Source organism: Gossypium arboreum, chromosome 5 (assembly GCF_025698485.1).
Source record: "Gossypium arboreum isolate Shixiya-1 chromosome 5, ASM2569848v2, whole genome shotgun sequence".
NCBI lineage: Eukaryota > Viridiplantae > Streptophyta > Magnoliopsida > Malvales > Malvaceae > Gossypium > Gossypium arboreum.
In genome coordinates, this window is record NC_069074.1 from 47,541,656 (window position 1) to 47,562,238 (window position 20,583).

A 20,583-nucleotide genomic window follows, 5' to 3' on the forward strand; every position below is an offset into this window, starting at 1 on the left:
TGTAGAGGGATTTTCGTTGATTGCTGCACCTTTGACTAAGTTGCTGCGTAAAGGGGTATCATTTAACTAGACTAATAAGCAGCAGGAAAGTTTTGAGAAGCTTAAGAAAGTTCTGACTGAGGACTCTATTTTGATTCAGCTGGAGTCTGGGAAAGAATTCATTATCTACAATGATGCATCCCATTTTAGGATGTGTGTTGATGCAAGAGGGGAAAGTAATGGCATATGTGTCTCATCAGCTTAAGACGCATAAGGCGAACTATCTAGCCTATGATTAGGAGTTGGCTGTGGTGGTATTTGCATTGAAAATTTAGAGGCATTATTTGTACAGTAAGAAGTGTATCATTTACACGGATCACAAGAGCCTCAAGTATCTCCTCACTTAGAAGGAGTTAAACCTTAGGCAACACAGATGGATTGAGCTGCTTAAGGATTATGACTGTTCAATTGAATATCATCCTGGTAAGGCTAATGTGGTAGCTGACATACTGAACTATAGGACTGTGACTGATCTAAGGGTAATGTTTGCCTGTCTCAGCTTATTCGACGATGGCAGTCTGTTGGCTGAACTTCAGGTTAAACCGATGTGGACTGAGCAGATTAAGGGTAAACAGTTGGAGGATGAGTCACTGGGTCCTCATTTCCGACAGGTAGAGAGTGGGGGAACTTTAGATTTTGGACTGAATAGTGAAGGGGTATTTTGTTTCTGTGGAAGAGTTTGCGTACCGAAAGATATTGATTTGAGGCAGTCTATTCTGCAAGAGGCGCATAGTAGTCCTTACGCTATGCATCCTGGCGAGAGTAAGATGTACCGAGACCTTTGTAAGTTATATTGGTGGCCGAGTCTTAAACGTGAAGTTACTGACTTTGTGAGTAAATGCCTTACTAGTCAGCAGGTTAAGGCTGAACATCAGTTCAGGGTTGCTTTAGCCAGTTAAGATTCCATTGTGGAAGTGGGAGAGAGTGACTATGGACTTCGTTAGTGGGCTACCCTTAACGCCTACTAAGAAGGATTTAGTATGGGTCATCGTGGATCGATTGACCAAGTCTGCTAATTTTATACTTATTCGTACTGATTACTCGTTGCAGGAGCTAGCTAAACTATATGTGTCTGAGATAGAGCGACTGTATGAGGTATCGGTTTCCATAATATCTAATAGAGATCCTCTCTTCACGTCTTGGTTCTGGGAAAAACTGCATGAAACACTGAGTACAAGGTTGGACTTCAGTACTGCGTTCCATCCTCAGACAGATGGTCAGTTGGAGAGGGTGATTCAAATACTGGAGGACATGTTAAGGGGTTGTGTGGTAGAGTTCTGAGGTAGTTGGGAGGAATACTTACCGTTAGCAGAGTTTGCATACAACAATAGCTACCAATCTAGCATACAGATGGCACCTTATGAGGCATTGTATGGTCGTAGGTGTCATACTTTTACATGTTGGACTGAGTTGGGCAAGCGGCGTATTCTAGGCCCTGAGTTATTTTCTAATACTGAGGATAAGGTGAGACTAATTCGTGATCGACTAAAGGCAGCTTCGGACAGACAGAAGTCATATGCAGATTCGAGGCGTTAGGAAATCATGTATTCTATAGGGGACTTGGTTTTCCTCAAGGTCTCGCCATGGAAGAAGGTACTGAGGTTTGGACGGAAAGGCAAGTTAAGTCCTAGGTTCATTAGGCCTTATCGCATACTAAAGCGTGTGGGACCGGTTGCCTATCAACTTGAGTTACCTCCAGAGTTGGACCAGATTCATGATGTGTTCCACGTCTCCATGCTGAGGTGTTATCGCTCTGATCCTTCGCATATTATCTCGATCGAGGAGATTGAGGTTAGGCCAGATCTAATCTTTAAGGAAGAGTCAGTTCAGATTTTGAACTATGATGTGAAGGTTCTGAGGAGGAAGTCTATCCCAATGGTTAAAGTGCTATGGTGTAATCACAGTTCTGAGGAAGCCATGTGGGAGCCTGAGGAGACGATGCGACAACAATATCGTCATCTATTTTGATCAGGTAAATTTCAAGGCCGAAATTTCTTTTAGGGGGTAGAGTTGTAATGCCTCAAATCTTAAGTGATTGAAATTTTATGTTTATGTTGGTTAAGTGCGCTGGGAGGTGTCTGAGAGGTCTTGGGATCAAGCCTAGGCATGAGCAAAAGTTTTCTTTTTTTAGGAATTAACTCTATCTCTAGTCAGTAGGTTTCTTAAATTAATGTGGCTATGTCTCTAGTCAGTAGGTTTCTTAAATTAATGTGGTTATTTCTTGGCATAAAGAGCCTACTGGTTAAGAGGTAGAGTGGTGTGTTGATGTGGCTAGGGGATAGAGGTTCGAATCCATGTGGGGGTGGTAAAGTGTTTTTATTTTGCTGTAAGCGTGGGGGAGGTGTTCTAGGTTGGCTGAAACTTTGAGGAGTTTGAATGGGATTCAAATTGGTAAGGTGAGTGATTATAGGAGGGATTTGGGGAGTGGATCATGGGATGGGAGAGTAGTGGTGCCGAAATGAGATTCCTCTCAAACCATTCAGTTACCTTAGGAGTCTCTAGCCATTCGGTCATTCCCCATTTGCCGAATTCTTTGAGGTCTTTTGCTGAATTTGTGTTGCTGCTCTTTCTCCCTTTTGTTCTCTCAGTTGTTTGGGTTTTTACTCTTGGATTAATCGACCACTTCTTTTCTCTGTCTTTCACTTAGTTTGGCCGAACATTGTAAGGCTTACTTTGGGTTGCATTCTTCAAGTCTTTCTCTTCTTCCACCGTTTCTTTTTGGGTCTGTTATGTTGACCGACTATTGTTTCTCTTCTTTCCTTGATTCTTCTTTTTCTATTGTGTTGGCCGAACCCTTATGCCCTTTGTTTTCCTCTTGCTAATACCGAATACCCCTTTTTTAAGTGTGTTGACTTTTAGGCTTGGGTCTTAGCAGAATATTGGTTAGTCTTTTTCTCAGGAAATTTTTATTTCTTTCTCTCTAAGCCGAATGTATCCTCCTCACTCATTCTCTATTCCATCTTAATGATTGTCATTTATCACTGTAGTTCTGCCGATTGTTGCTAGGGTCTCAATCTCAGTAGTAAAGGGGGTTAGGCCTATCATTCTTTCCCAACAAGTGATCTTTTCACTCTTGGTAAGTGCTTTAAGTGCTTGATATATTTATGTTGGGTTATAGATTCTTATGAATCGTTTAACTGTTTCGTGTGAAGGTTAAAGCATTGGAGAGAATGTTGGTTTTGGAACTGAAGGAGTTTTGCAATTATTTGATTGGTAAGTAGCGATTAATCGATTCAAGTATTTTCAATACTATGGTTTTGGATTAACAACGAATATGGAATAATGGTGGGATTGTTGTTAATCATAGGTGCTTTGATCTCGGAAGCGTTTTGGCTACAATCTCATAACAGGTGTGTGCAACACTACCATTAGATGTGAAACGGCAAAAGTCGAGAAGCCGAAAAGTGGGTTGTCGACACCACATAGGCGTGTGGCTGCCAGTGTGGCAGGCCGTGCGACAAAACGTGGTTGTGTGATCCACGAGAAGGCCATGAGAGATTTCATGGAAGAAACGGTGTTGGGCCATTTTGGGCTGAACTGGGCCGTATGGGCCCAATGGGCTTGTAGGCCCAATGGGCTTGTGGGCCCAATGGGCTTGTGGGCCCATATGGGAAAATCACACAAAAGTGTAGTAAATGTTGGGCCAAGTTGCGTAAACCACACGACTAAGGCCATTTCTGGGCTTTGTGGGCCATACGAGAGTGTGGGCCCGTAATGAGGGTCGTGGGCCTATTATCACCAATTGAGTGTTAAGGTTGCACAGGTTGCCCAAGACGACTGTGGACCTACTGTTGGGCCGGTAAGTGTACCTGGATCCTTATTTTTGTAAATGACTGATATACCCCTATGTGATGTATGACTCTTTTAGCATGCCATCTTTACTGTATATACATTTATATTATGTTGCATTGCATGGGGTGAAATATATGATGTTGGAGGAAGTGTACTAAAAGGCTATAAGCCTATTACTGGTAGCTCTGCTGAAAATATTGTTTTAGTGCCGTAACCGATGCTACTTGGAGTGGAGGGATAGGTGGGTCGATTTTATCCCCACATAACGTGTAGGGCTAGTACGGAGATGGTGTGTAGAGGCTGGATTGAGTAGGATTTTCTGATTGCATATTGTACTGATACTGTAATGGGCTTAGGCCCCATTGATACTATTACTGAAATGGGCTCTGGCCCAAACTGCTACTGTTACTAAGTGGGCTAAGGCCCTAATTGAGACTAAAAGGGCTTAGGCCCAGATGGTGTTTGCTCTAATTGACTGCTATTTTGGGATTACATACTGAGTTTCGTAAACTCACACATATGTTAACTGTGCAGGTAATCCCCAAACTTAGGCAGATCAGTGTGAAGGAGGACTCAACAGTGGCCACTCGCTTTATTTACCTTTTATTAATTGACAATTTGGTTTTATTTTGGGTTTTCTTTATGTAATAAGGCCTCTTGTGTATTTATTTTTAAGTTGAAATTTGTTTTTTGGATTTATATCTGCTAGCAGTAAGATTGTCGCATGATTTCAAAATTCAAACGTTTTCAAAAACACCACGAAGGCGCAACTAGTTTTAAAAGCTTCTGTGAGAGACAAATTGTTTTACAAAATTAATAACATTTTAATACAATTAAACTTTGAACATACAAATCGACATAATCAATGAACAAACACAACTTCCAATCGGCTTTCCAAAATATACAAAGAGGCTAACTAAAGTTTGGATTTAGAAAAACCACTTCAATATGATATTGCCAGATCTGGTCATAACGTCTGGGCTGGGTTTGAGGTGTTATAGAAGATCTATACACCAATTTGAATGTGAAAGAAGTACAATCCCATGTGAAAAGAGGCACACAGCTGTGTGGCGAAGACACATGCCCGTGTGACCGAGTGACATGGCTGTGTGAATAGCCCGTGAAACTCACTGTGCTTTTCAGTAAAATTAAACAAAATTAAATAGCAGGAGAGACAGGACCGTGTGCATAACTCACACGCCTGTATGGCTCAGGAACACGACTGTGTGTCCAAGGTACATGCCCGTGTAAAAATTGAGAAAATCCCCAAACAGTAGCCATACGGCCATGTGGCACTAGAATCGTCAGAAACCCTAATTTCCCAAAGCCACACAGCCGTGTGGACTGCCTGTGTGCAGCACATGCTCATGTGGCCATGAAATTGCACCGAAACAGGCTAAAATTGAGGTTTTACAATAGCAAAGCAAACGCTAAACACTAACAATTTAGAACCACACAAAAAATTGTAGACTTCCCCAAAATCCAACAACAATTCGCTACCTAAATTAAACAGTTTTAGAAACACACCTAATAATCGAGATATCAAGCACCAAGAACTGATCGATACTCCTCAGTTCCCCCAATTTCAATTCCAAACCCCAATGGATGCAATCTTCTCTTACTAGAATTCGAATTGATCTAAGATGAGAATGACACGCGAACCTCCCACGATACGAAAATCAACAACGATATGGGAACAAAAGATTGAGGAAAAATTGAAGAAAAAAGAAGAATAAATATAGAACATTCAAAAAGAAAGAATACCGAAAATAAAAAAGTCCAAATCAGAAATTTTGGGAGAGAGAAAAGGGACCAATGTGAGAGAGGAATAATGTGAGAAAACTTTTCAGATAACTTCCTATTTCCCAAGTAAAATAAAAATAATAAATAGATAAAATAAATAAATAAGTATCTAAAACTAAAAAAAACAAATCTAGAATAAAATTAATTTCTCAAAACACACATGAGGGCTCGAACCTGGGACCCAACGTAAACTTACTACCACCAAACCAGCAGGCTCATTCTGACACTAAAATGCGATAATAAGCTCAATTGCCTGACCTACTCATGGACCCTAAATTCAAACCTCAAAACTTCTAACCCCAAATTCTGGGGTGATACAAGTACTTTATGTTGTACTGAGATTCTTTTTATTATCTTCTCACCAGAAGATAAACCCTTTTTATTTGGTCACTCTTCTATCGAATTTGATGCTAGCAACTTTTTGAATGAGAATGTACCTGTGATTGACAACATTGATGCCCTTATTAATGCCCCCAAAACATTACAGTGAAAATGAGCTTAAAATTGGCCAGATAAAAAATGGTGTAACCATTTTCAAAAAAAGGATATTTTATTTTCTTAACATGGCAATAATTTTTTTTGTCTCCTTATCGGGTTAGTCCCATCATTTCATTGTAAACCAATTTTAAGCTCATTTCAATGTAATGTTTTAGGGGCACTAATAAAAGCATCGGTGTTGTTAATCACATGTACATTCTCGTTAAAAAATGATTAGCAACAGATTCGATAGAGGGGTTACCAAATGAAAAGGGTTAACCTGCGAGTGAGAAGATAATAAAGAGAATCTCACTACCACATAAAGTGCAGAGCTCACATTTTTTTTGTAGATTCCTGATAATAATTTTGAGAATGTAATCAACTGGTTTTCTTCATTTTCAATCATTTTAGACTCATTTTTTTCCTTTCTTTTTTCCTTTCATGCATTTTCCATTTCCAAAAGATGTGAGGACAAAAGAAACATGTAACACCCTAAAATTTGAATATTTGATTTATCAAATGTTTTCATAAATGATGTATCTAATTTAGTGGTTTAGACCCTTGATTGGAGTGCCTTGGTTGTGAGTTTTAACCCTTTGCGAGCATGTGGTGGTGTTTTATTCTTTTTGTCAAAAGACGGAGGAGTTTTGATTTAATTTAAACTCTCTTAAATTAAATATATGTTCAGTTATGGAAATAGATTGGTATTATTTATTTTTTTTAACCTTTTAGGTGGTTATTTCTTTTAGTTTCAACCAAATAAAAATTAAATAATAATCTTCAAAACAAACAAAACCCCCCACGTTTATTTTCTTTCCCTTAATCCATTTTTTCACGGTGCCATTCTTCCTCTGCTTTTGCAATTTGATTTGCTTTGCTTTTCTCCCATTTTGTTCTACTATTCTTGTTCTTTATTTTGGTTGCCATATCATTTCCTCCTGCTTTTAATTTGCTCCCTATTTTGACGTTTGTTTCTTCGTTTTCTTGCTATTCGATCTTTATTCATTGATTGAGGTTGACACATTTGTTTAATAGGTAATATTGGAATTTTTTTAGTAAGGTTGAGTTTCGGGTGTATCATTAAATCATGATGTGGAATTAGCTTTTCGAGTTGATTTTAATTTTTTTCTATTCTTTTGTGCATTGTTAGTGGAAAATTGTGAGAAGGTTGGTATTCTTCCAATGGTGTGGTTGGCATGGTTGTTGTTCTCAAGGGTAAATGATTGAATTTGTTGCTGTTGAGGTTGAATTTCTGTATTGAAGTTTAAGTGTCATCCTGGGTTATGCTTTAGCATTCGGGTTTTGTGAAAAATCAGTTAATTAATTCGTATGAATGGTCGTTTTAAGTATAGGAGTGCTTGTAAGTGATTTCACATTAGAATCGAACCAGGTGTGTAATGAGAAACCTAAAAAATAGTGAACGACGAAAGCCGAAAAACTGCACTATCGACACCACATAACCGTGTGGTAGGTTGTGTGACAAGCAATGTGTTGGACTGTGTAAGACACACGGTCTGGGTTATTTCAGCCGTGTGAGCCACATTGACGTGTGTGAGACAATGTGGGCCATAAGGGCGTGTGGGCCCAAAATTCTAAACTTTTCCCTAGGGCCGTAAACATCGTTTGGATAGATCGTAGGCCTTCCATAGGGTTGGTATGTTATTAATTGAGCTATAAAATGCGAATTCTGACTATCTTTTAGCATGAAACTTGATATAAATACGCATGTTTGAAGTGATATAAGATGGGTAAAATATGTAAAATGCTATGTTTAATATGAAAAATGTTATATATGTTTTGTATCTATCAATATAAGCATGTACATTATAAGCATATCTGATATTTGTTAGTTCCGCATTTGCATCTGAGATTGGATTTGTTATATGGAGGAAGTGTGGGTAGTACAGTAACTTGTTGTATTTGGTGGCTTAGTTACATAAATATATTTTTGTAAATGGTGATAAATCACCTAATAAACTGACAACTTAGCTGCGACTATTCTGAAAAGTGTCATACCAACACTAAGCGGTGTGTAGGGTTGAATAGGTACATAATACCTTATAGGGCATGTTGGGATGGTCAGAGATGGTGTGTACCGGATAGGGGTAGGATTATATATCTGCATCTGATATGATCTGATAAGCTCTTCTTCTATTATTTGTATATATGTCTGATTAATTTCAGTATGATATGTTACACACTAAGTTTCAAAAACTCACTCTCTATTTTTTTGCCACTTTCAGGTAACCCTCAGACTTAGGGTGGGTCAATGCAACAGAGCTTGGTTAAAACTTAATTAGTTAATCATTCTATTTATTTTGAATTCATGGCATTTTGTTATTTTTGGGTTGTTTGGACATTTTGGGACTGTTTTGTTTTGGATTTTGCTCTTGTCTTTTGTTAGAAATTATTTAAACTTTTTTTATCGACAATATGAGTTTTGCCTACAAAATGTTGGATTTTCAAACAACAAATGATGCTTTCCAAAAAAATTTATGTTCAAAAGAATTCTGATGCTAGCCTATATATTTTGGAAAGTGTAAACTAACAATGTTTTCATTAAATCAGTTAAGTATTATATGTTTTCAAATAAACATGATTTTCTATTTGTAATAGGAGTTTACGACATATTTTCAGAATAAAAGAATTATGGGCTTTCGAAAGAAATTGCAGTAACATCTCCAGATCTGGCTATAATGTTTGAGTCGAGATGAGGTGTTACAAAACAAGTAAAAAGGTTACAAAGGAATGCTTTGTTAGACTTTTAGGTATTATGGAATGGTGTTCTTACTGAATGAAATCCATATATGTAGGATATAACTCTCATGAATTGAAGGCCCAAACAAATGAAATTGGGCATCTAAGTTATCTACTTTCTGTTAATGTCACTCCAAGAGTTTTAAGTCTCCATCCTTTTGGCACTATAATTTCTCAAATTGGTATGTGTAATGCTTATTATCTATCACCTACCAAACGTTTGTATAGTTAGTTATGCTTAGTCAGTCTATGGAATTATGAAGAGTGTGTTTCAACAAATTGATAACATCATATTGATGTTTAAGGATAGATGATCGTGACAGTAATTGAACCTAATCTTAAATTAGGTAGGTGGATGTGTTTCATGAAATTCGTACTTATAAACCTTGTCTTCTCTATTGATAGTATAAAAATCTTGTTTCATGAATTGTGATCTTGATCATTTGCATATAATGTGTTCGGATAGCACATTGTCTACAAATATATCACATTGTACTAACATTTGTGTAACAATTTTACTTCTTTGCTTAATTTTGTTATGCATGAAAGATTACAATGTTTGCATCAAACCACATATAGGTCAAAATAAATTAAAATAAAATAACTGTACAATTAATTTACAAAACTTAAAGAAAAAAAATTCACAAATTAATTAGAATTTGTAACACCCTACACCATACTCGATTGCCAAGTTCGAGTAACAAGATGTCATATTCATTGCCAGAGCGACTACGATCAACTTATTTCAACTTTAAACCATTGTAAGATTTAATTCAATCAAACAAACATTAATCACAATATGATACCAAATTCAACAGAAGCATTCGCTTAAGAACAATCCAAATTAGACTCAGTTAGGTACATGCCAATTTAGAATAAAAACAAAATATATAAACATTGACGAGTTTGGGATTGTTGACTAGATGTTGAAGTTGTAGTTGAAATATCTTGAATTGTACCTAACCTGCCCTCGAAAAACAAACCATATGTTGAGTAATGGAACTCGATAGTATTTTTATGATTTAAATAACAAAATTACAAGTTAAAAAATTGTAACACCCAACTAGTATGTCATTCATATCAAGTGTCAAACCAATTCATTTAGCATTGCAATAGAAGTGATGAATTTCATGTACATGCCAACACCTATTATAAAACCTTTTTAAAACTCAATACCAATCATTTATATCATTGACATTATCACAATCAATTCCATGTTCATTCCACAATAATAAACCATTTAAGTCTCTTTCTAGAGCCGGTCAATTCATTCGTATTCATTTCAGCCTCCCCCAAAGCTCATTTCCAATTTATTCACATAGAAGTTCATGTATTTCCTTTATCATAATTCACATATATATATACATAATTGATTCCATAGCATTATACTATTTCATTTTGATATCTTTTATCAAGTCACTAACTTATACCAATTTCACATAACTCATTTCATTATCATATTTATTATCAATCTATTTCATTACATTGTTAAGTTTCTAATTCCAATTATATTATCATGCCTAATAGAACCATTCATATTTCCACATATCGTATCCTGCATTTGATTGTATTTGCATACTCGTACCCTGGACACTATTCTTATCATATGACAATGATTCCATTACAGTTCAATCCAATATATATATTCACATTCAATTTCAAAATCAGAATTCAATTAATAATCAACACACAATATCTCATTATAAATGTTCCTTATGAATCATCTTAAATATGAAAAAATAACTAGCTAGAAATATATCATATTAACATGTCATTTCCCAAATTGAATCGTTGAATTCGTCATAATTTCATACCAATCTTTCAGACTTATTAATTTAGTTTACAAATTTCTTTCACATTAACAATTATTTTTATTATAATTATAAATTTTTACATATTAAATCCTTATTAACTTGACTTGGACACGAATGGATACACAAATCCACCCAACAACTCAATTTGGCACTGAATTCCTCATCAGATAATTTTCGAAGAAAATATATTGCGCCCAGCACTCATTGATATGACCAAAGTAAATATTGTGCTTACCAGTCATCGGCACAGAGTCAAAGTAACCATTTGGCACCAGTGCCTCAGTGGAATGTCCGAAGTAATTAGTTTGCACACAACGCTAATCAACATATAGTCGAAATAACACCACCCGAGCAATTAATAGGGTAATCATTTATCCAATTCCCTTATAAGTTCAATTCTCATTCTATCGATCTCACTATCATTAATTTATCAATCATGATATCATTTCATACATAACATAGCATACCATTTTCAATCCCAGACCAATTTCACCATTTCATTTAGTTTTAAGATTTTCACTTTTATCCAATTTAATCATCTATATCAATAATCAATTAAATTTACACCAATATGATTTAATCAGTCATAATCAACTATTAATTCATTTTATAACTCTTCTATTATTTTTCTCCTCCTCCTCTCCATTTCACTTCCTTTATTTACAAGTATTTATACAAGAATCTTTAGTCTTAATATGGCACGTTTTTACTTAATATGAATTACCCTTTCACTATTTATACATATACTTTTAACAAAAATGTCTTCTTTAGTAGTAATAACTAAGTTATTTATATCCAGACCTACAGAATTCGAAATTAAGATTTTCTTTTTATTTTTGAAACTAGGTTCAATGAAATTTTTACCATAAAAATTTCAGAATTTATTTCTTGGTAGATTAATACCATGTTTTTAAAAACCTCCCCTGTTTTGCTTCTAGGTAGCTTCAATTCTTCTTCACTAATAAATAAATATCTTTCAGTACAAGTCTCAGATTAAGGTGTCGTTTATTTTCTTTGGAAATAGACTCATTAATGTTTTAGGCATATAAATTTAATCACCTAATTTTTTTTTACAATTTATAATGATTTTAAAAAGTTAGAATAACTGAACCCGAAATCATTCTGACATTGTCTCATAAAAAATATTATATCTCATAATATATAATTCCATTGCTTTCACCATTGCTTTTATGCAAAACTAGACTCAATAAGCTTTAATTTAATGTTATATTCAACCTCTAACTCGATTCCTACAATATTTGGTAATTTTTCAAAGTTGTAATACCACTGCTGTCCATAAAGTGTTTAGTTAAACAATTTGCTCTCCCATGATTTGAGTAAGTTCATCTCATTTCATTATATAACATAATACATTCCAACCAAATTTAATGCCAATACATATATTCACTAAGTTACACAAATTTTCATTGTTGCTAAAATTGGTCCTCTAGTTCGATAATTAATCTCAAACATAACATTTTAAACTCAAATAATTATTTTCAGTTTCCCTCGGTATCATACCTTGCATAAAAAAATGAATATATGACAAATATAATTATTCAATTTATAAAAAAAAAAAGACATAACATGAATTAACTTAGCAAGTTCCATATGAACTTACTTGGCGAAACAGTAACCAAACAAGTTTTTAAGGACTATTCGGCAACTTTTGTTTTTCGATGACTAGCCTCTATTTGGTTCAATTCTTGATCTATAGAATAATTGAGTTCAAGCTATCATTTCCAAACATCTCATATCATCTTATTATAAGCTTGTATCAGTTCAATTTTATTTTTCAAACGTCCTTTAAACTTTTACTTTTATTCAATTTAGTCCCTAAAACTGAAATAACCATATCTTTCAAATTTGAGCTTCATTTCGTAATCCTATTTCAATCCCATCCTTTATAAACTCTCTATTATCTATTTTTATCAAAGTCTCATAATGTTACAAATAATTCATTTTAGTCCTTATGTTACAAAACTAACATTTAAACTTTACAATTAGTCATTTTTCATAACTAAACCCAAAATCTAATAATTTAACATCAAAAACTTCAAGAAATCAATAATGGAAACTTTTGAAAATTTTAACAATTTTGTAAAATAATAAACGGACTAGCTAAATCAAGCTCCCACTATCCTAAAAATATAAATTAAAAAAATAGATTTGAAATAGCTTACCAATCGAAGGGTTAAAAATGAAATGTTTGAAACCTCCTCCTTCTCTTGAACATTCGGCCAAAGAGAGAATTGAAAAAAAAAGATGATAAATATCTTCCTTTCCTTTTACTTTTATGTTTTTTTATACATTAATTTTATTAAAAAATTTACACCTGCCAACCGTCCATCATAACTAAAACCCAACAACTAAACAAGAACAATGGTTTAATAACCCTTGTGGTCCTCAAGCCTTTTATAATTAGAATTCTATAATATTTAATCTTTTTACGATTTAGTCTTTGAACCTTAATTAATAACTAATTTGGCCAAATTACTAATCCAAAATTCAATTCACTTATAAAATAACTCAATAATATTTAATAATAATATTTACGTGCCCGATTTATGAAAAATAGAGTCTCGAAATTGTATTTTTTTACACCACTAATTTTCGGGTTGGTACACAATTTATGTAAAATATAAATTTGTAACTGCAACATCCTCAAAATTTCATGAATTAGAAATGATGTCAAATCAATTGTGAATCAATTATGATTTTAAAAAGTCATAATTTGAAATTCATTAGTGTTAGTAGATGGTCAAGACAGATACTGAAGGCATTTGGAAAGACTTGTATATTGAGAAAAATAAATCCTGGGTATTGGCTAGATTTCAAGGAACTGAAAATTATCTAGGCCAAAGTAAGAAATTAATAGTTGAAATGTAATAGCCCGATTTTAGTCAAAACAGTGGTTTCGGGACCACGAATCTAACATAGAAAAAATCTATTTTTATTACATTTTTATGGTCTACAGTTTTATGGAACTATTCTGTGAAAATATCGTTCGAAAATTTTGACATTTGAGCCTTCAATTTAGTAAGAAGGACTAAATTATAAAAAGTGTAAAAGTTGAGTTCTACTTGTTAAAGGTGTCCAATTGCTATGAGATATTAAATTAGAGGTCCTTAGAAGGAATTAGACCATTGGATAAGTTAGTGGAAAAAAATGGACATGGATAGGTAAAATTTCAAAGTTATGCATTAAGGACATTTTGGTCATTTGGTAAATAAAATAATAAAAAGGGAAAATCAAGTCAAAATTTGGGTCCATCTTCTTCAACCTTGGCCAAAATTTTCAAGCTCTCCATAGCTAGGGTTTTGTCATCTTTCAAGCTTGATTGTAAGTACATCCTAGCCCCATTTTTAATGCTCTTTACATTTTTAAAGTCCTCGTAATCCGATTTACCTATTTCTACCATTATTTTGAAGTAGGGTTCATGTTTAAAAATCTACCCATGTGTGACATTGTAATGCCCCCAAAATTTTTTTTCAGCTTTTGTAAATTTTGACACAAATATATATCTGCTTCAGTGGTTAAGTGTTCTGGGAGTGTCTGAGAGGTCTTGAGTTCAAGCCTCATCCTTGGCAAAATTTTGGTTTTTTTCTGAATTAAACCTTAAACTTGATCAGTGGGCTTATATTTGATTATTGGTAATTTCATATCAAAATGGGCTTGTTGGTCTGGTGGTTAAGTAATATGTTGGCTTGCTGATGGTCTTGAGTTCAAATCCTTGTGCGAGTAAGGGTAGTTATTTTTGCTCATTTTCGCGAGGGTGTTTCAGTAGAGTTGGGATTCTGAGTAGTGGGTGGTTGGATGGAGAAAATAGTGAGGAGTTGAGATATGCGGATTATCAGGTTATTCTTTTGTTTTTTTTTTCAAATTTTGACTCTCTCCCTCTCCAAAATTTTTGACGTGACTTTTGCTACTCTATCGAAATTTCTCCTTGCAAGTTTTCTTCTTTTTTTCTTCCCTTTCTCCCCGTCTGTTTTCCCTTCGAACTCGTTTCTCTTGTGACAGCCTTAAAACGACCCTAGTCGAAATGTGGTTTCGGGACCACAAAACCGAGGCATAAAAATAATTTAATATTTATTTTATTGCCTATAATGTGTGTTAACCCATGTGTGACATTTTTATGCTTTGATTTAGAGTTATAAATGTGAATTTCACTAGAAAGGACCTAGTAGTAAACTTTGAAAGTATGATGGGGAAATGTGTGATGACTAATTAAAGCATGCATGCAAAACAATGGACTTGCATGTCAAATTCCCCCAATAGCTAGTGGCCGCCATGACAAGGAATTATGGGCAAAAATCATGTCATGAAACATGTTTGGTAAGTGGGTTATGTTGGAATAAATAAAATAAGGAGTATGGAATAAAAAAAAATGTGTGTGTGTGAAGGCTTCTCCTCCCCATTGCCGTGTAGGTAGGAAAGAAAACAAAAATTTTGTTCATCCATTTTCACTCTCTTTTGGCCAAAATACTAAGGATAAGGAGGAGTTTTGCTTCATACTTGGTTTGGAAGAGGATTAGGAAGAGGTTGGCTATACTTGCATCAAGATTAAGGTATGTTTGAGGTTGTGCCATGAGATTCATGCATGTTTTTGGTTGCTAGCTTGATGTTCTTGTTAGCCCATGGTTCAAATCTTTGTTAAGCCATGGGAATGAAATTCGGCCAAAGTGAATATGGTGTTAATGCCATTGCATGCTAAATATCAAGCTTGATAATGATACATGTGATGGAGGATTGAGGATTCTTAGATTTTCTTTTAGCATTTTTTTGAATGAGATACTAAGTTCTTTGTTTTACCATGACAAAATTGAAATGGTATGGTGTTGTGGTATTCGGCCATGTTATATCCATAAGTATGATTCATGCATGTTGCATGGTAAGTAAGATTTAAGCTTTGGATATGTGTATATATTTGGATATAAGCCACTTGAGAATTGGCTCTAGCATATATATATGTATATATGTTCGCATTACGATGTATTGGTATGACATATATGCTATTTCAAGGTGTATATTTGCTTGTGATGATGTTTCGATTATGAAGTAAATGAGAGATGTGCAATGAGTTACGATATGTAATGCGTTAGTAGTAAAATGTATGCTGTTTTTGTGTGGTATTATGTATAATTGGCCTCAAATTGGACATGTATATTCGCCACATGAGGGGAAATTGGTGTGCATGCATTCGGTCGAGGCAAGCATATTGATGCCTATTCTTGGCTTAGAAAATTCGCTAAGAGGAATATTAACTAATGTGTTGAGTTCGATTCATGATTTCGTACATATGCGACTTTGATGCCTAATGAGTATATATATTGGCTAAGTATCTTGAATTCCTCTTCGATGCTCACATGATAAAACCAATTTATTTGTTAAATTAAGCTCAAGAGCAAAGGGGAGCTATATCCGATAAGGGGAAGGAAAAAGTCGTGGAATAGCCATCGAAATCGTTCGACCACGTCTGAGGTAAGTTCTTGAGCAATAGAGCTTAAATTCTGAAATGATTAGATCATGTTTAAAGCAAATTAAAATCATGCTCTTTGTGTGTGGCTATTGAGCCGAAATTACAAATGTGATAAGTGACTTGTGTCTGAATTTTGCTAATGAAAATGAAATGTGAATGTGTTATGGTTTATTGATAAATGTACATGGTTATTCGAATGATATCCGAGCTAAGTCCCGAAGGCTTTGTGCTAAGTGACTAAATCCGGACTAAGATCCGATGGCATACGTGCGAGTTACTAAATTCGGACTAAGATCCGAAGGCTTTCGAGCAAGCTACTAAATCTGGGTTGAGTCCGAAGGCATTCGTGCGAAGTTCTCAGAATCGGGCTATGTCCCAAGGCATTTGAATGTGTAGCCATATCCGGTTAAACTCAAGATACGTGATTCAAGAATGAATGAACTCGCTGTAAAATTTCAGCTAATACGCTTGAAAATTCCAGCAACGATGTATGTTCGTATGTGCTTTGGAATAGTTGATTCCCTTCGAATAATATTCGCTCAATCGAGAAATGAGCTTTTGGCATTTGGCTAAGATGAACCCTTATGTATGAATATAGGGGTTGGAATGTGAAATAAGTATGATATTGAGAATTTGTGCATATGAAATTATCCGTTAGCTATATGAATGTTATGCTTTTGTTGTGCTGGAATCCTTGCTCTAACTTACTAAGCATAAATTGCTTACTCGTTTCTTTGTTTCTCTGTCTATAGATTTTGGCTCGTCACCATCGGACTCGGATTTCGGAAGTCAAGTCTCCCACACTATCAAAGTCCCTTTCGGTATATATTTTGGTTGGATTTTGAAATGGCATGTATAGGACTACCCTTTTGTTGCGTTTTAAGTACTTTTGTGATGTATGTGTGTACGACCATGCGAAAATGGCTCGTAAAAGTGGAGTATGGCATTAGACCATTTGTGCTTATGTATATATGTATGGTTTTATGATGTGACTACGGACTGAATGGAAGTGTGAGCAAATGATCAGCCATTGGAATGGCTAAAAATGATTATATGTGGACCTATGTATGACAAAACTTTAGTTGGTCCATAGAAACCACAAAATAGGTAAGGTTTACCTGAAAAACAGATGCTGACAGCAGCAGTGGTGTGGATTTGAAAAATCACTAAAAATTGTAGGAATGGAATTAAATAGTAAATAAATTATTTAAATGAACCTTGATGAATCTACTTTCATATGGAAGAAACGAAATGGTCATATGAATTATATGTTAAGAGATATTAAAGTTCTCGTAAAACAGGGCCAGAATGGTTTCTGGATCCCCTGTTCCGACTTTAGAAATTCATTGTAAATTAACCAGAGATAATTATGACTCATTCCATATGTGTATAGATTCCTCTCTGAGTCTAGTTTCTATAGAAATAAACGGCATCAGCGTTGAATCCCTGTACATGGAGATATCCAATTCGTAACGCATGAAGGTCAGTGTAGTCAATCCCTGCAACAGGGGGGACTTTAACTAATAAACTGTACTAATTGGCCCGACCAAAAATTCTATAAAAAAATATGTTGATGGAATTATGAGTCTAGTTTCGGGGAACAATTACGAAACTGATTTTCGAGCTTTAAAACTCAAGATATGATTTTTGAAGCTACAGTGATGCAGTAACCAGCTAGTCTGGAAAATTTTTATGGACTGTGAAAACAATTTAGTGAGTTTGTGTGCACCTTGTGTTCGACTCGTGAACTGGCTGCATGCAGGTGTTACAATTTTATTGGTATCGAGCTACGGTTTAGTCGGTTCGGGACTACCGTAATGTGTTGGGTCTAGCTATACATGCCATTTTATGTGATTATTTGATAGTGTGGTGATTTCGACAATTGAAATGTGTTTATTTATAGTAATGGATCCCGATCCCGACCGAGCGATGGTGATGATCTTGAGAGTGTAGCGCTGCTCCTTTGAAGGGACAGCTCCGCGGACTCTCAACCTAATGTTAGTAATCCTAATGATGAAGCTAGACAAGCTTTCTATAGCGTGATGAATGATTGGTTTAACCAATACATTCGAACAAATACTGGTGTTCCACAACCTCCATTCCCAAAAATACAACCCCGCACCTACAATGCCTCCGAATCCCGACCAAATAAGGTCAAGTAAGCCCCGATTGATAGAATCCTAAACACGGGCTATGAATTTAAGGCTACGGATAGCGGCGACACCGAGCAAGCTGAATTTTGGTTGGACAACACTCTCCGGTACTTTCGATGAGCTATCTTGTACACCGATGAATGCCTAAAGTGTACTATCTCCTTGCTACGCGATTACGCCTACTATTGGTGGAGTACTCGACTTGTTGTGTCCCGAGAGCAAGTAACTTGGGAGTTTTCCAAACCGAGTTTGGAAGAAGTATATCACCGAGATTTGTTGATCAAAAGCGGAAGGAATTTCTTGAGCTTAAGCAAGGTTCTATGTCGATTACTTTACTACGAGCGAAAATTTGTTAGACTTAGTAGATACGCCGGAATGTGTTTCGTGCGAGGCTATCATGTGTAAACGCTTCGAGGATGGGCTGAATGAAGATATAAAAATGTTCGTGGGCATTCTTGAAATACGAGAGTTTGTAGTACTTGTCGAGCGAGCTTGTAAAGCCGAGGAGCTTAGAAAAGAAAAACAAAAGTTGATGTGGAACCGGAGAGTTTCAGTAAAGATCATCGGAAAGTCTCTTCAACAGCATCGAAGAAATTTTGAGATGATGTGGGCGGTCTAGAGGCACTTCGGCCTTTTAGACGAGATCGTGATCGACCCCACAATGGGTACGAGGCACTTCGGTTGCCGTGTTGGGAATGAACGTCGAGATAGAGCGAAGTGTCGACATTGTGGCAAATGGCATTCGGAAGTTGTAGATTCCGTGACCGCTCTGTTACAAGTGCGGATCAGTTGACCACTTCATTAAAGATTGCCCGAGGTTGTGCGAGCAGAATGTAGATCGAGTGGGAAACCGGGCGCTACCACTTGCCGAGGTAGACCATCTAGAAATATGGGCAATGCTAGTGGTGGTCGAGAGGATCTAGAGATGCTACGACCGGATCCGAGGCTCGCGCTCTGCTAGAGCTTATGCTATACGTGCCGCGAGGATGCTTCATCGCCGGATGTTATTACGGTACTTTCACTCTCTTTGATACTAATGTGATTGCTTTGATTGACCTGGTTCCACTCATTCTTATATATGCGAAACCTTAGCATCCAAAGAAGACTTTACCTATTGAGTCTACTGAGTTCGTAATTCGGGTGTCAAATCCTTTGGGTCGTTACGTGCTGGTCGACAAAGTGTGTAAGAAATGCCTCCTAGTAATTCGAGGTTCCTATTTTCCGGCGGACTTGATGCTTTTGCCGTTCGATGAATTTGAAGTTATTCTTGGGTTGGATTGGTTGACCGTGCATGATGCGGTTGTGAATTGCAAAAGCAAGACTATTGATTTGAGATGCGCAAATAACGAGATGATCCGAGTTGAGTCTACGGACTTGAAGGGTTGCCACCGTAATATCATCAATGTTGGCCCGAAATATGTAAGAAAAGGTGCGAAGCATACCTTGCGTATGTACTTGATGATAAGGAGTTAGAAATAAAACCCGAATCTGTGCGGTGGTTTGTGAATACTCGGATGTTTTTCCCAAGAATTGCGGGTTTGCCACTGTTCGGAGATAGAGTTTGGTATTGAGCTTGTACAGGACCACACCGATTTCGATAGCTCCGTGTCGTATGGCACCAATGGAATTAAAGGAGTTGAAAGCTTCGGTTGCAAGAGTTGGTGGATAGAGGTTTTGCTCGCCGAGTTTTTCACCTTGGGGTGCACCAGTGTTGTTTGTGAAAAGAAGGACGAACCATGAGGTTGTGCATCGACTATCGTCGCCTTAATAATGTGACAATAAAGAACAAATATCCGTTACCGCGTATCGATGATTTGTTCGATCAACTGAAGGGAGCCTCAGTGTTCTCAAAAATAGATTTGAGATCGGGCTATTATCAGTTGTGAATCCGAGATTCGGACATACCAAAAGCGCCTTGAGCGAGATATGGTCACTACGAGTTCTTAGTGATCTTGTTTGGGCTCACTAATGCCCTGCGGTATTTATGGATTTGATGAATCGGATCTTGGATCATATTTGGATCGGTTCGTAGTTGTGTTCATTGACGACATCTTGGTCTATTCAAGAGATGAGACCGAACATGCGAGCACCGAGATTAGTGTTGCAAATTTTACAGGATAAGCGGTTATATGCTAAGTTCAGCAAGTGTGAGTTACGGTTAAGAGGGTTAGCTTCTTGGGTCATGTGGTATCTACATCGGTATTCGAGTTGACCCGAGCAAAATTTCAGCCATACTTAATCTGAAACCTCCAAGAAATATTACGAGGTT